Genomic DNA, 14,993 nt, shown 5'->3' with positions numbered 1-14,993 from the left:
AAGTTGGCTGTTTAACCGACTGGGCCACCCAGGTGCCCCACTTGGCCCATTTTTAACTTTTTTTTTCCCCAATGACTGAATTGATGGAGTTCTTTTATTATAAATGCAAGTCCCTTATCATATACATGATTTGAAAAGCCCTTTTCCATTACGTGAGCTATCTTTTCACTCTCTTGATGGTATTTTTTGAAGTACAAATTTTTAAAATTTTTATAAGATCCAAAGTATCGATTTCTTTTTTGGTTCTTGTGCTTAGGATGTCCTATTTAAAGAAGCACTGCCAAATCCAAGGTCACAAAGATGTGCTCCTCTGTTTTCTTCTAAGAGTTTCATAGTTCCAGCTGTTATATTTAGGTCTTCTATCTTTCTTGAGTTAGTGTTCGTGTATGACATGTTAGGGGTTAAGGTTCCTTCTTTTATCATTTCCTTTCTGTGTTAAAAATTTCCTTTAACCATTCTTTCAAAATAGTTCTACTGGCAATGACTATTTTAGTTTTACTTTTTTTAACGTATATGTATCTAGAGAGAGAGAGAGAGAGAGAGAGAACAAACAAGAACCAGCAAGGGAGGGGCAGAGAGGCGGTGACAGAGGATCCGAAGCAGGCTCTGTGCTGACACCGGAGAGCCCAAAGTGGAGCTCAAACTCACTAACTGTGAGATCATGACCTGAGCCAAAGTCAGACCCTTAACCGAGCCACTCAGGTGCCCCTGTTTTAGTTTTTCTTCATTTGAGAAGGTCTTGATTTGCTCTCCATTCCTCAAGGACATTTTCATGGAATATAAAATTGTCGGTTGACAGATCTTTTCTTTCAGTTCTCAAAAAATGTTGTGCCACTTCCTCTGGCTTTTATAATTTTTGATGAGGAATCTACCGTCATTTGGATTATTTTTTCCTTTACAAGTAAGGTGTCATTTTATTTATTGCTAAGGTTTTTTTTGTCTTTCCTTTGCAAAATTTCTATCCTATATCTCAATGTGGATTTCTTGTTGGGGATTTGTTCAGCTTCTTGAATCTTCAGCTTATAACTTTTGTCAACTTTGGGACATTTTCAGCCATTATTTTTTTTTAACACTTTCTCAGCCCCACACTTTTTTCTCATTTCCTTCTGAGACTCCAGTAATATAAAAATGAAATCCCACCACTCCCTGTGGCTTTTTTTTTTTTTTAACTGTTTCTTCTCTATAGCCCAGATTAGGTAATTTTCTATTTTTTAATTGCTTATATGGTTTTTACTTTATACAGATATGTAATTTATGATGATCTAGGTCTTACATTTAAGGTTATATAATTTATATAGATAGATATTTATAATAATAATTGCAATTTGCCTATTACTCTCAGGACCCCCTCCATCCCACTCAAATAATACACGTGAGCATTAGACACCCACTTGCCCATTCAGGCCACTTGTATCACCTCTAAAAAGGTTCCAGTACTCTCCTGCCCTCCCCCTCCCACCTGCCCCCACATTTGCTCAATCTCGGGAGACCATGCGAAAGCAATTTTGCCACAACCTTGCTAATGAGATGACCTCTTAACCTGGCATCTCAGAGCAAGAAGCTAAGTACAGGACAGCACCAACGGACAACTGGCCAGCCAGGCATTTTGACACCTCCATCCAAACCCTTCAGAATGCATTGTGGCTCATGCCACCTAAGGAGCACACAAAAATCTTCAAAACTGCTCCTGACCCAACAGAGTCACAGGGGAGTCACATAGGACTGCAGCTGTCCCAGGGACCCCGCAGAGACTGACGGGGTTCGGTCCCAACAGAAGGGCAAGGATGGGAACATCCAAGGCCCACTTGAGGAGAGAAACTCACCTGTGAGTCCTGGGGGTCTCCTTTGCCTTCCAGGACGCCCAGGGCCCCCAGAGGCCAAAGCCCCAAGATACCAGCACAATCTCTAGGGGCTCAGAGGCTCCAGGCTTATATCTGGCAAGGTCAAAGACCGCGACAACCCAAACACACAGTTCCGCGGAGGAACCAAATGGGCATTCGCTTGATAATATCCCATGATGGGGCACTTGGCCTCCTCCCACCTCGCAACCATAGCCAATCTCCTCCTTCTTTACGGAACAAGCTGGTCCCAAGGGAAAAAACAGCCCTTAACTCCCGGAACCCAATCCACGCTAATGAATACACCAGCTACAGCTGCTCCGAAGATGCCTTGGGATATCCCCTCCGAGCACTGCGATCCCGAAAGAGCGAGGACTTAGTCACTGTAGTGTTCTTTACGAAGGTTTTAGAAAAAAACATGACCTGGGCTGAAGTCGGACGCTCAACCGACTGAACCACCCAGGCACCCTGTAATATTTTAATTTTAAAGCTTCCGTGTGGGTCTTCTTTAAGTCTTCGATTTCTTTGGTGGGGCTTTCTATTTATTCGCTGAGAATTTTTATTTTTTTCATTTGTTTCAAGCATGTCCATAATTGCTCATTGTAGTAACAGCTGCTCTAAAATTCTTGTCAGATCATTCCAAACTCTGTGTTGTGGAAGTGTTGCTATCTGTTAATTATCTTTTCTCATTCAGGGTATGAGTGGCTTTCATTTCAGACATTTTGGGTAATGAGCCTGTGGATCTTCATTAAATTTTGTTTCACATGCGGCGTCTGTCCGCGGGCGAGGGGTGGGGAGAGGAGGCGAGCGCCACCTGCTGGAGCCAGGGAAGCATAGACGTTTCCTCACTCCGCCTCCCTTGCCGCGGTGGGAGGGGAGACGGGCTCAGGGGTGGGGCGGGGGTGCAAGTGCAGGCTCCTCGCTTGGGTTTTTTTTTTCACCTGGGGGTTGGGGCCCCTTGTTATAGTCAGGTAAGGGGCAAGGATAGAAGTGTGGACTCGACACTCTCCATTTGGACACAGGGACTGGCGGGAGCCACAGTTTTCCTGTGGTGTTTGCTTGGAATAAGAGGTTTTTTGTTTTTGTTTTTTTGTTTGTTTGTGAGACAGAGAGAGCATGGGGGGGGGGCGGTGCGGAGGACAGAGGATTCAAAGCGGACTCTGCGCTGGCAGCAGCGAGCTCCATGCAGGGCTTGAACTCAGGAACCACCTGAGCCTAAATCAGATGCTTAATCAAAGGAGCCACCCAGGCGCCCCAAGAGTTGTTTGTTTTCCACCTTGCAGGCTGCCTCTTTCCGGGTCCTTCAGCTGGAGGGAGCAGCCTTTTCTTGACGCTTTTTTTTTTTTTTTTTTGTCAGCGCCCACTGGCGGCTCCAGGTTTTAGGTTTCTCACACCCATTCTAGAGGTGTATAAAGCAAAACAATAACAAAAAGAAAAAAAAAAAAACCAGAATTCAGCACTATCCCCCTCCTCAGATCCTGCGTGTCTAGCTGCCCTGCCTTTTTCTCTCCACCTTTAAGTGGTTTCTTATTTTAGTTTTATCTTTAATGCCCGATGTTCTTAGGGTGTCCTTAGCAGGCCACACGGGGAGACATGCGTTTATTCTGTCTCGCCTGGAACCATAAACCCCCATTTTCATTTAACATTTTTAAATGTTTTGCTGTTTCTGAAGGTGGGACATGTGTACACGTACTGCCGAGTCTCCTACGAACCACAGCACACTTGTTGCTGTGCTTGGTTTTCAAGGGGCTTTCCCGTTACCATCTGTATTGGTTTTCTAAGGCTGCTGTAACAGATTAACCAAAAGCTTGGTGGTTTAAAACAACATGAATGTATTATCCTGCAGTTCTATCGGCCAGAAGTCTGACATGGGCTAAAATTAATGTGCCGGCCCGGGTGTGTTCCTTTCTGCAGTACGTAGGAGAGAATCTGTCCCCTACCTTTCTCCAGCTTCCGGAGGGAGCCCACCTTCCCTGGCTCACGGCTCCCTTCCTCCGTCTTCAAAGCCATCACGGTCAATTTCTCATAGTTTATAACCCTGACTCCTCTTCTGGCCCCTCTTTTACTTAAGGATTCTTTTGACTCTAGTGGGTCCACTGGATAATATGGGCTGCACTACCTATATGAATGTCAGCTGCTTAGTACCCTAATTCCATCTGAAACTATCTTAACTCCATCTTACCATGAAACCTATCATACTCACAGGTTCTTAGGATTAGCATACGGACATCGTTGACAGCCATGATTCTGCCTCCCCCAACCATCTGACTTCACGTAGGTGAGCACACGTGGTGTATGGTAGCCTGACCCCAGGACTACCGCTTCTAGTGAGAATAACAAGGAATCCCCACCAGAACTCTGGAAAGCAAGGACCATTACCGTTGTAACTCTTTACAGATTAAAAAAAAAAATTGAGGTCCTGGAAGATTATTTTGTCCTGGGTCACAAGACTCTTGCAGTGGGGTGTCCCAGAGCAGGATCGAGACTGCAGGGTCAGATGTCAAAAGCAGGCATATTTCCAGCCAGAGGAGCCCCTCGCGTGTTGACAGCCTTTTCTGTGCCGGAAAAAGCCCATTTTCAGAGCCAGACAGGGCTAGATTCAAATGTAGCCACGAAAAATCAAAAAGACCCCTGCCTTCTGAAACCTGTAGGGATAGTCTAGCCATGCCTAAGACAGGTCACAGCTAGGGTACAGCCTTGGGTCTCCCTGTCCTCTGCATTCTGGTTTGGGAAAGAGGGTGGTCATGGTGGGGGATGGGAGTAGAACGGGGTGCTGCAGTGACTCCTTCCCACCTCTCCCGGGGTCCCAGTTCCTAGAGACTAGCCCAGTATGTGATGCACCCCTTGCTTGAGGCAGAGCTCCCTGGAGGCTGGCTCTGTGCTGAGTAAGAGAAAGGGCACCCGGGGGCGGGGGGGCAGCTCTAACTCACTCACCCTTCCCGGGCCACACGCCCACCTCAGATCACAGCAGCTGTAGGGGCACAAGTGGTAGCTGCACGTGGATGAAAGTCCACAGTCTGGGACAACTTGCATAGCAGGCACCAGGGAGGAGCCTTGGCTCCATGATCCCTCTTCCCTTCATCTGGGCCTCCCTCTGCGGGTCTCTGCAGAGCAAAGGCTCCATGGGGGTCCGGGAGGTACCCGGTGGGTCCCAGGGGGTTAGACACCCCAGAAGAATCTCGCCTCGCAATGGAGCCCTTGCCACCCCTCACACACACACACACACACACCCTGCACAGAGATGTCCTTGGAGGAAGCCTAACGCAGAGTGTGCCCCAGGGACGAGTTAGAAATCATGGGCTCAGGCCCTACCCCAGACCTGATGTAACACAACCTCTGCGGTTGACTCTGGTGCACTGAAGTTGTGCTAAAGGACCATTTCCAACAAAAAGTAAACCTGTGCCTCTAATAGATATAAAATAAGCATGTGTTAAGCGCTGTATTTAACTCATTATTAATGAAGAAGCCTGGAGGATGTTACAATCAATTCAAAAGAGAATCCAAAGAACAGACACACTTATGTATATCAGGAATATTAGGGACACCTGGGGGGCTCAGTCGGTTAAGCATCCGACTTCAGCTCAGGTCATGATCTCACAGTTCATGGGTTCATGCCCCACATCCGGCTCTGTGTTCCAGGCTCAGAGCCTGAAACCCGCTTTGGATTCTGTGTCTCCCTCTCTCTGTCCCTCTGCCACTCAATTCTGTCTATCTCTCTCTCAAAAATAAACATTAAAAGAAATTTTTAAAAATACATCAGGAATATTAAATGAACTTGCAAATGGATCCCAAACTGACTTTTCCACATGGGAGAAGGATTCTTTTTGGCAGAGAGAATTCATTGCATGTCTGTGGACAAGAATTATGTGCATTATCAGTCATGTACAATTTATAATTATTTTTAAGTTTTATTTATTTACTTATTTATTATTTGTTTATTTTGAGAGCAAGAGAACAAGCAGGTGAAGGGCAGCAAGAGCAGGAGAGAGAGAATTCCAAGCAGGCTCATGCTGTCAGCAGAGGACCTGGTGTGGGGCTCAATCTTACCAACTGTGAGATCATGACCTGAGCCTAGATCAAGAGTGAGACACTTCAGGTGCCTCTACACTTTATAATTATAAAATAGTACTTTAGCAATAAAAGGCCAGAGTCAGATAATCCCAAAGGATGTGATCTAAACATTTCATCATTTCCATTAAAACATACGTTTCCCCTGCATCTGAGAACGCCCAGCTGAAAGGATCTCAGCCTGGCCTGCTGGGGGCGCCCTCAATGAGGCCCAGGGCTCTTAGTTAACCCTGGACACCCAGCCCCATCACTCTTCCCGCGGACTGGAAGAGGTCCAGGCGACACCCGGAGTGCTGCATGTTGCTCGTCACTTTGACAAAGACCTTGGATTTCTGTGCTGGGAATCATTACTGCTCACAGTAACCCACCTGTGACTGACTCTGAACCCACTGGGAATAGACAATATATGTGATGAGAGTCTGAAATAATCTGCTTCTAACAGGAATGGATTTGCTAGGGAATACCAGCTTTAATTACGGACAGACATTGCCAGACACTGGATTCCAGTCACTTCTTTAGAGCTAATATCTGCTGAAATGACTAGAATTGCTTCTAAAATGTCAAGAAGTGAGGGTTTACGGTGCTACACCTATTTTTAGCAGTGGAAGGCGAGGACTCTGTGCTGCTAGAGGAGCTGTGCAGACCACAGGAGCCGCAGCACCTGCTGCCTCTGTCCCCAGGCTCCAGCCACACGGCGTGACATCGTGTTCACCTTTCCTCAGTGTGACCCCATCCCCCTCAGCACTGACTGAGGTGGGCAGGCACTGGGGAATGCGGGCCCGGGGATGGTCCATGTGTGGAAATGGTCGTCTGTGAGCCAGAGTAGGGCAAGCAGATGGGACAGTTCATTCCTGGGTCAAGTAATGTACCCCCGAGGGCAGCGAGAACTTCTCAGAGCAGAAAACGTGTCCGAAAGCAACCATGCAGTGCAGTCATTCCACAAGAAATGTGTTTAGGGGCACCTGGGTGGCTCAGTCAGTTCAGCAGCTGATTCGTGATTTCAGCTCGGCCATGATCTCACAGTTGGTTTGTGAGATCGAGCCCCACCTCAGAGCCTGCGTGGGATTCTCTCTCTCCCTCTCTCTCTGCCCCTTCCCTGCTCAAGGGTGTGCATGTGCTCCCTCTCTTTCTCTCACTCTCAAAATAAGCAAACAAACATTAAAAGAGAGAAAGAGAAATGTGTTTAACCATTCCTGATGGCATTTTCTATGCTCTTCTTTTTTTATTTTTGTTTGTTTGTTTTTAAATGTTTATTCATTTTTGGGAGACAGAGAGACAGAGTAGGGATCGGAACACAGAGAGAGAGTGGGAAACATAGAATCTGAAGCAGGCTCCAGGCTCTGAGCTGTCAACAGAGCCCGATGCGGGGCTCGAACCCATGAAGTGCGGGATCTTGACCTGGACCGAAGTCGAACTCTCAACTGACAGAGCCACCCAGGCACCCTCTTCTTTTTTATTTTTAATTTTTATTTGTTTTTGAGAGAAAGAGAGCAGGAGAGGGACAGAGAGAGAGGGAGACACAGAACTTGGAGCAGGCTCCAGGCTCTGTGCTGTTAGCACAGAGTCCAAAACAGGGCTCCAACTGATGAACCTCGAGATCATGACCTGAGCTGAAGTCAAAGGCTTAATGGACTGAGCCACCCTGGCACCCCAATATGCTCTGCTTTAATGGAAGCTATACTCCCCACTTCCCTTTTTCCCTAGGGGATGAGGTTTCCCCTTGGCTTAAAAATGAGCAGCTGATCTAGGCTCCTGGGGAGGTCTGGATGGATCAGGCCCCTTGCAGCCCACGCACAGGCCCATGGGAGCACGCACTTAGGGCCAGAGGATTCAGATCTAGGGTGCAGAGGAGGATGAGCAGAAAAGATGGTGCCCCTGGAGAAGCCAAGATAGTGAAGGGGAGGAAGCACAGCCCCTTCAAGTGTTCATTTGTTTAGGAAACATACTGAGCACCTACTACATGCCAGGCTAACATGGAAAACGTTTATCCAGGAGTTCCCTAGTCGGTGTTGCCCGCAATCTTAAAAGCTGTTTTGTGGGAAATGGATACTGGTCACACAGGTGTGTGACACTCTGGCTTAGACAAATTTAGACAAATTTCTCTCATTTCCCTGAGCTCTCACCAGAGGTGACTCCAGTCAGGGGTGCAAGAGGAAGGTGGCAGAGTCTGTGAACAGAGCGCCCTCTGGGGGAAATACTGATGGATGCGACGGGCAAGTTCGTCCAGGCCAGCCCCCACTTCCCCCAGAAAACAAGGACCCTGAGCCTCCAGAAAGGTTGAGAGGCAAGAGGAAGTTTGGAGAGCGGAAAATCAAGGATGATGAAGGAGCTGGCCAATGCAGCCTCCCATTCAGGTCCCTCTTCCTCGAGGTGCTCCCTGAGGAGCACAGGGGGCTTCCAAGCAGACAGCCTGGCCCAGTCACTTCCCCAAGTCAGTGGCCCCAGAGTGAGTCTCAGGGCTTACTCTGGCCTAGGAGGCCACGGTGTTGGGAATATGACATAGAGCCTTAGCTCTGGGCCTCTTCCCCCCACCAGCCCTGATGCTCCCCTGGAGGTTGCTGGAAGAGTCCGGGGCAGCCTGGCTCACTACGACCTGCATGAGGGTGGCAAACACCAGCGGGTCCTGTGTTGGGACTCCCTGATCCTTAGGGTCTCCAGAGGATCTGGGCAGTGTCTGCTTCCACTTTTGAGTCCAGCCCTGTTCATCAGGCCCCGGGTCCAGCCGGGTTGTGACCTCCTTTCTGCCACTTGCCCCTTCTCTCTGCTTTGCACACACCCTCTAACAGCCAGACCCACCTCCTGGCCGGCAGGCAGTTATCACCGGGCCCCAGCACTTGTGGAGACAATAAGCAAAGAACAGCAGGCAAGGGCCACACCTTGTCCTTAAGAATATTGGAGCCCGACGCAATGGGGATGCAGAGCACATTCTCCCTACAAGTCTGCTGACTGATGGACTGACCTTAGCAATGAGCAGGCATATGTGGATGCTGCCCTCCTATTCTCATTGACTAGAAGGGGAAACTGGTATGAATTAGACAACTGCAAATGATTAAGTAAATAATTACATTGAAGGACCAAGAGAAGAAAATACAAAATTCTGTGGAGGCCACCATCTGAGTTCAGTAGGTGAGGAGCAGTCAGGCAGGCTTCCTGGAGGAAGTGAGATTTAAGCTGAGACCCAAAGAATGAGGATGAGTTGGCTAGGTGAAGAGCAGAAGAAAGAACATTCCAGGTGGAGGGAACAGCATGAATGGGGCCCTGAAGCACAGCTCTGGCCTGAAACCTGCATGTGTACCACAGCAGTGATGGCTGTGGTATGGGCCATGAAGGCGTGGTCAGCAATTTGGCTCTAGTTGGTTTCACCAGAGAATCCTTACCGAGAGTATCTGTATCAGTGACACGACTGTCCCACCAGCAGCAGTGATTTGTTCCCAAAGTTTGCTGTCCCACAGAGGGGTGCCTATAATCTGCCAACCCAGAGCCTTTCCTACAGCAGGCCAGATAGCCAGGCCATTGGTGACAGCTCAGTCAGTAAACAAGTAACAATGTTCCTCAAGGGGAGTCCTGGGCAGGGAGATAAGGTCTGTAGTGAGTTTTTCCCCAAGTGATCAATCCTGGTCACTTTCTGTTTTATGGAGGTGGTGCAATGGTGCTATAGATGCCATCAATTTAGCAAAACTGCCAGAGAACCAGGCCCAGGAATTTAGGGGAATCTTTGTGAATCGAGGACCCCATTAAGTCAGCAGCTTGCTTTGGGGGCTGTGTTGGGGATCACTGTTTTCCAAAAGGCACGTTGCTGCCACTTCTTTATGTAAAACAGACATTCGGTAAGGCCAGGCCCACTGGCTCTTGAGTTGCCATTCCTATGGAACAGAGAGGCCTGTTGGGATCTTCTCACTTGGGTAGTCATTGAGTCTGGGTTGATCGACCCCAAAAAGGTGATGTCAGGTCATAGTGTTACAAGGCACCCATGGGCCAACCATGCAGTTTCAAGAAGAGCTTGTTAGTAACTTCCTCAAATAAAACAAAAAGTATACTTGGTAGCTTGTCCACCAGGGGGCACTGTTACACTGGCAATGCCCTTTAGTAATCGGGCAGCCATTAAATCTTTAATGAAAACCGATTTCTGTTTCTATTGCTGGAATTCTGTACTGTTTCTGCCAGGGATGGTTTAGGCAGGGAATGGTGAAGGGGAAGTTGCAGTCTACATGAACCACTAGTATTTTTGGACATGCAGAGGGAGAATTCCCTCTGATACTTATGGGAGGGAAAGTGCAGACACAGAACACATGGGTTCTTACTATCCTTCAGCAGGGGAAGCCACAATGGTACAGCGAATGGCCCACAGGGCCCCACCCACAAGGCCACTTAGGCTTTCCGTCCCTACCTTTCCTTCACCAAAACCCCATCAGTTGAATTTAGGAGGCTTTTTCTCCATGAGACCATGGATCAAGGAGTCTCACATACATATAAGTCAGGGACTCCAAAGTCCTTAATACCAGGAAACCAGGCTATCCCCTGTCTAGGAGCCCAGGGAGCACAGGGAATGGTGGAGGCTAACCCAGGGAGATCAGTGGAAGGAAAGCAAAGGAAACCTGGTCAGCTTCTTTTCTCCCTTCCTTCAGGGTCTATACCTGAGCATGGGCACTTCTTCCTCCCAGTTTCTGGTGCCTGAGCCCTGGGGCTTCTTCCCCTCCACTGGCCACCACATTCCAACCCGCAGCTTTTGGTGCCTTTGGCACCCATGCCAAGTGCTGAGAAGTGGCCAGGTAAAGGAGTGGTCAGGGTTTGCAGTTTGGGCACACACAGTAGGAGATGTAGGAGAGCAGATGCCCAAGGAGGACCATCTTCCCCAACACTTAAGATAATGTCAAAAATAGGGGCACCTGGGTGGCTCAGTTGGTTAACTGTCCGACTTTGGCTCAGGTCATGATCTCATAGTTGGTGAGTTCTGAGCTGTCAGCACGAGCCTGGAGCCTGCTTTGGATTCTGTGTCTCCCTCTCTCTCTGTCCGTCCCCCATTCACACATTCTCTCTCTCTCTCTCTCAAAAATAAACACTAAAAAAAGATAATGTCCAACATATATTAGATAACTTAAAATGGAATGCCAAAAGCACACACAAAATGTTTAACCCTAACAAAGACAGGAAAGAAGAAACAAAAATGAAAAATAGAGGGAATAAATAGAAAAAAGTAATAAAATAGGAGGTCTAGATCCAAATATATTAATAATTACATTAAATGTAAATGAAGTAAACATACCAATAAAAGATAGAGACTGACAGGATGGATTTTTTAAGAAGTGACCCAAATACACCCTGTCTAAAGAAACTCCTTAAATATTATGACATAGGTAATGTAAAAGAAAAAGTATGAAAAAAACTAAAACATGGAAGCCCCAGCCAAAACAAAGCAAGGGTGACCATATGAATATCAAAGTAAACTTCAGAGCAAAGAAAATCACAAGTTAGAGATAGAAGAATCAATTCATCAAGAAGACATAATAATTCTAAATGAATAATACCCAAGAATAGGGTTTCAAAATAGAAGAAGCAAAAATTGTCAGAGCAGAAAAGGAGTAGATATATCCACTATTATACTTGGAGACTGCAACTGTCTTCTCTAAGTCATATATAGAAATAAAAGACAGAAAATCAGCAAAGATAGAAGAGAAATCACCAACAACTAACTTGAATTAATTGATATTTATAGAACATTCCACACAACAGCAGCAGACTACACATCCTTTTTAAGTGCACATGAAACGTTTAATGAGACAGACCATACTGTGAGTCATAAATCAAACTTTAACAAATTTAAAAGGATTTAAATCATACAAAATATACTTTCTGACTGTAATGGAATTAAACTATAAATCAATAACAGGAAGACAACTGAAAGTTCTCCAAACACTAGGAAACAAATGACATTTTTCCAAAAGAAATCTCAGTGGAAATTAGAAAATATATTAAACTGAAAAGAAAATTAATATATAACATATCAAAATCTGCGGGATGTAGCTGAAGTGGGAGAGGAGTTTACTGCATTAAGTGTTTATATTACAAAACAAATGTCTCAAAGCAACCATCTAAGCTTCCCTATAAGAAACTGGGTGGGAGGAGAGGGCAAAACAAACCCAAAACTAGCAGGAGGAAGGAAATAATGGAGAGTAGTTATTAATAAAATTGGAAAGAAAAACAGAAAATCAATGAAACCAAAACGTGGTTCTTTGAAAGACCAGTAAAATTGATTTCCTCTAGTCAGACTAATAAACAGAAAAGGAAATAAGAGAGAAATTACCAAATCAGGAATGGAAAAGGAAAATATAACTACAGATTTCATAGACACTAAAACAATAACATCTCTATGTAAATGAATGTAGCAGACTACATGAAATGGACCAAGATGTCAAAACCCACAATCTATCAAAACTCACACATCATAAAACAGATGACTCTCAATTTTAAAACATTCTTGGGGCACCTGAGTGCCTTAGTCAGTCAGGTGTCCAACTTTGGCTCAGGTCATGATGTTGTACTTCATGACTTCGAGCCTCCGTGGGGCTCTGTGCTGACAGCTTGGAGCCTGGAGCCTGCTTTGGATTCTGTGTCTCCTTCTCTCTGCCCTTCCCCACTCATATTCTGTCTCTCTCTGTCTCTCAAAAATAAACATTAAAAAAATTTTTAAACATTTTCATCATCCCAAAAAGAAACTCTGTACCCATTAGCAATCACTTCCTATTTCCCCCCAAAAGGCCAGCCCAAGGCTACCATTAATTTACTTTTTGTCTCTATGGATTTGCCTATTCTGGATATTTCATATGAATGGAATCATATAACATGTAGTTTTTATGATGGGTTTCTTTCTTTTACCATAATATATTCAAGGTTCATCTATACTGTAGTATGTGTTGGTACTTCAGTTCTTTTTATTGTCAAATAATATTCTATATGGATATCGCATATTTGATTGATTAGCTGATAAACATTTGGGTTGTTTCCACTTTTTGGTTATTATGAATAATATATCTACAAACATTTGTATACAAGTTTTTATGTGGACATATGTCTTCCTTTCTCTTGGGCATATTAGTGAAATTGCTGGGTCATATGGTAACTGTATGATTATATTTTTTTAAGAGAGAGAGAGAGAGCAGGGGGGGAGGGGCAGAGACAGAGAGGGACACAGAATCCAAAGCAGGCTCCAGGCTCTAAGCTCTCAGCACAAAGCCCGACATGGGGGCTCAAACTCACAGACCTCTAGATCACCACCTGAGCTGAAGTCAGACACTCAATTGACTGAGCCACCCAGGCGCCCCACATGTTTATTTCCTTGAGGAACTTCCAGACTTTTCCAAAGTAACTGTACCACTGACACTCCCACCAACATTTGTTATTTTCTGTCTTTTAAAAAATCCCAGTCATCCTAATGAATGTGAAGTAGCAGCTCATGATTTAAATTTGCAGTTCCCTGTTGGCTAATGATGTTAAGGCCTCTTTTCAACCGTTTATTGGCCATCTGTAATCTTCTTTGGGGAACTGTCTATTCAGATCCTTTGCCTATTTTAAAATTAGGTTGTCTTTTTATTATTGAATTGTAGGTGTTCCTTATATATTCTAGGTTCAAGTCCCTTATCAGATATATGATTTGCAAATATTTTCTTCTCTTCTGTAAGTTGTCTTTTCACTTTCCTGGTGGTGTCCTCTGAAGCATAAAACTTTAATTTTGATGAAGTTTGTCTTATCTTTTTTTCTTTCATTGCTTGTGCTTTTGGTGTCATATCTAAGAATGCTTGTTCTAATCAAGGTCATGCATGCTTATATCTATATTTTTTCCTAAGATATTTTTTTCTCACATAAAAGTTCTTAGTTTATTAACCCTCTCCTGAAAAATAGGCACAGTCACTGCAAAGTCACTGCAGAATCTTTACTCCTTTGGTTGTCCAGTCTGCAGCTCACTCGTCACCAGCATCAACCCTGGCTTAGTCCCCCTGACTTTCTTCACTCTGTTCTTGCATTCCTTTTGCTGTTTTCTTGAGGTCTGTTTCCTCTCACATGGGCCGTGTCTTGCAAGTCTATGTTTGGGTTCGTTTTCCTTTGCATCATCCAAGGAATTGTAACTCATGCCAAAGCCAGTTGTCTTGCCACCCCCAAAATGGGTTGTGAATCCAAATACAAAGATGGCATCTGGTGTGATCCTGTACATTTTGGCTAGTTTTTCCCAAAAATCTGCCTCAGGTACGGTTGCCTTTCCAGTGCGAAGCACATCAATGACCATTTGTTTCCAGCAAAGTAGTCAGTTGGTTATGAACTTCCTGGTCTGGAGAGTTACTGTGTCATTCATGATGGCGGCTGAGCTTCAAGCAGGCAGACAGGAAAAGAGGGCTCTCTAAGTTTTGTAGTTTGAGTTCTAACATTTAGGTCCAGAATCCATTTTTACATATGTATGTTTCAGGAAGTGTTCTTTTGTATATGAATATCCAGTTGCTGAAAAGACTTCTTTCTCCATTAAATTGTCTTGGCACCCTTGTTGAAAATCTATTGACTATAAATGTGAATATGAGTTTATTTTTGGACTCTCAATTTTATTTCACTGGTCTGTATGTCTATTCTTATGCCAGCAACACACTTTCTTGATACTGTAGACTTTTAAAAATTTTTTTGTATTTATTTTGAGAGAGAAAGAGAGAGAGCGTGCGCGCATGAACAAGGGAGGGACAGCGAGGGAGGGAGAGAGAGAATGCCAAGAAGGAATCTGACATAGGACTTGATCTCACGACCATGAGATCATGACCTGAGCCAATATCAAGACTCAAATGTGTAACTGACTGAGCCACCCAGGTGCCCTGATATAGTAGCCTTGTAGTAAATTTGAAATTGGCAAATGTGAATCCTCTGCTTTCTTCTTTGTTTTGGCTATTGTAGATCCCTTGTATTTTTATATGAATTTCAAGTTCAGTTTATCAATTTCAGCCAAAAAGTCACTTGAAATTATACAGAGACCATGCTGAATCTGTAGATTAATTAGGGAGTATGGCCATCTTAAACATATTAAGTCTTCTTTGTTTATTAGGTTTTCTTTAGTTT

At 44.9% G+C, this 14,993-nt stretch overlaps 1 pseudogene; it reads right to left on the bottom strand.

The window, feature by feature from the left end:
* Positions 1 to 13,833: 13,833 nt before the first annotated feature.
* Positions 13,834 to 14,250, bottom strand: LOC120236263 (annotated as a pseudogene).
* Between the last annotated feature and the right edge of the window lie 743 nt (positions 14,251 to 14,993).

This window comes from Hyaena hyaena, unplaced genomic scaffold (assembly GCF_003009895.1).
Source record: "Hyaena hyaena isolate Hyena2069 unplaced genomic scaffold, ASM300989v1 scaffold_150, whole genome shotgun sequence".
Taxonomy (NCBI): domain Eukaryota; kingdom Metazoa; phylum Chordata; class Mammalia; order Carnivora; family Hyaenidae; genus Hyaena; species Hyaena hyaena.
The sequence above is the reverse complement of the archived record's forward strand: the minus strand, read 5'-3'. Positions and strand labels throughout refer to the sequence as shown.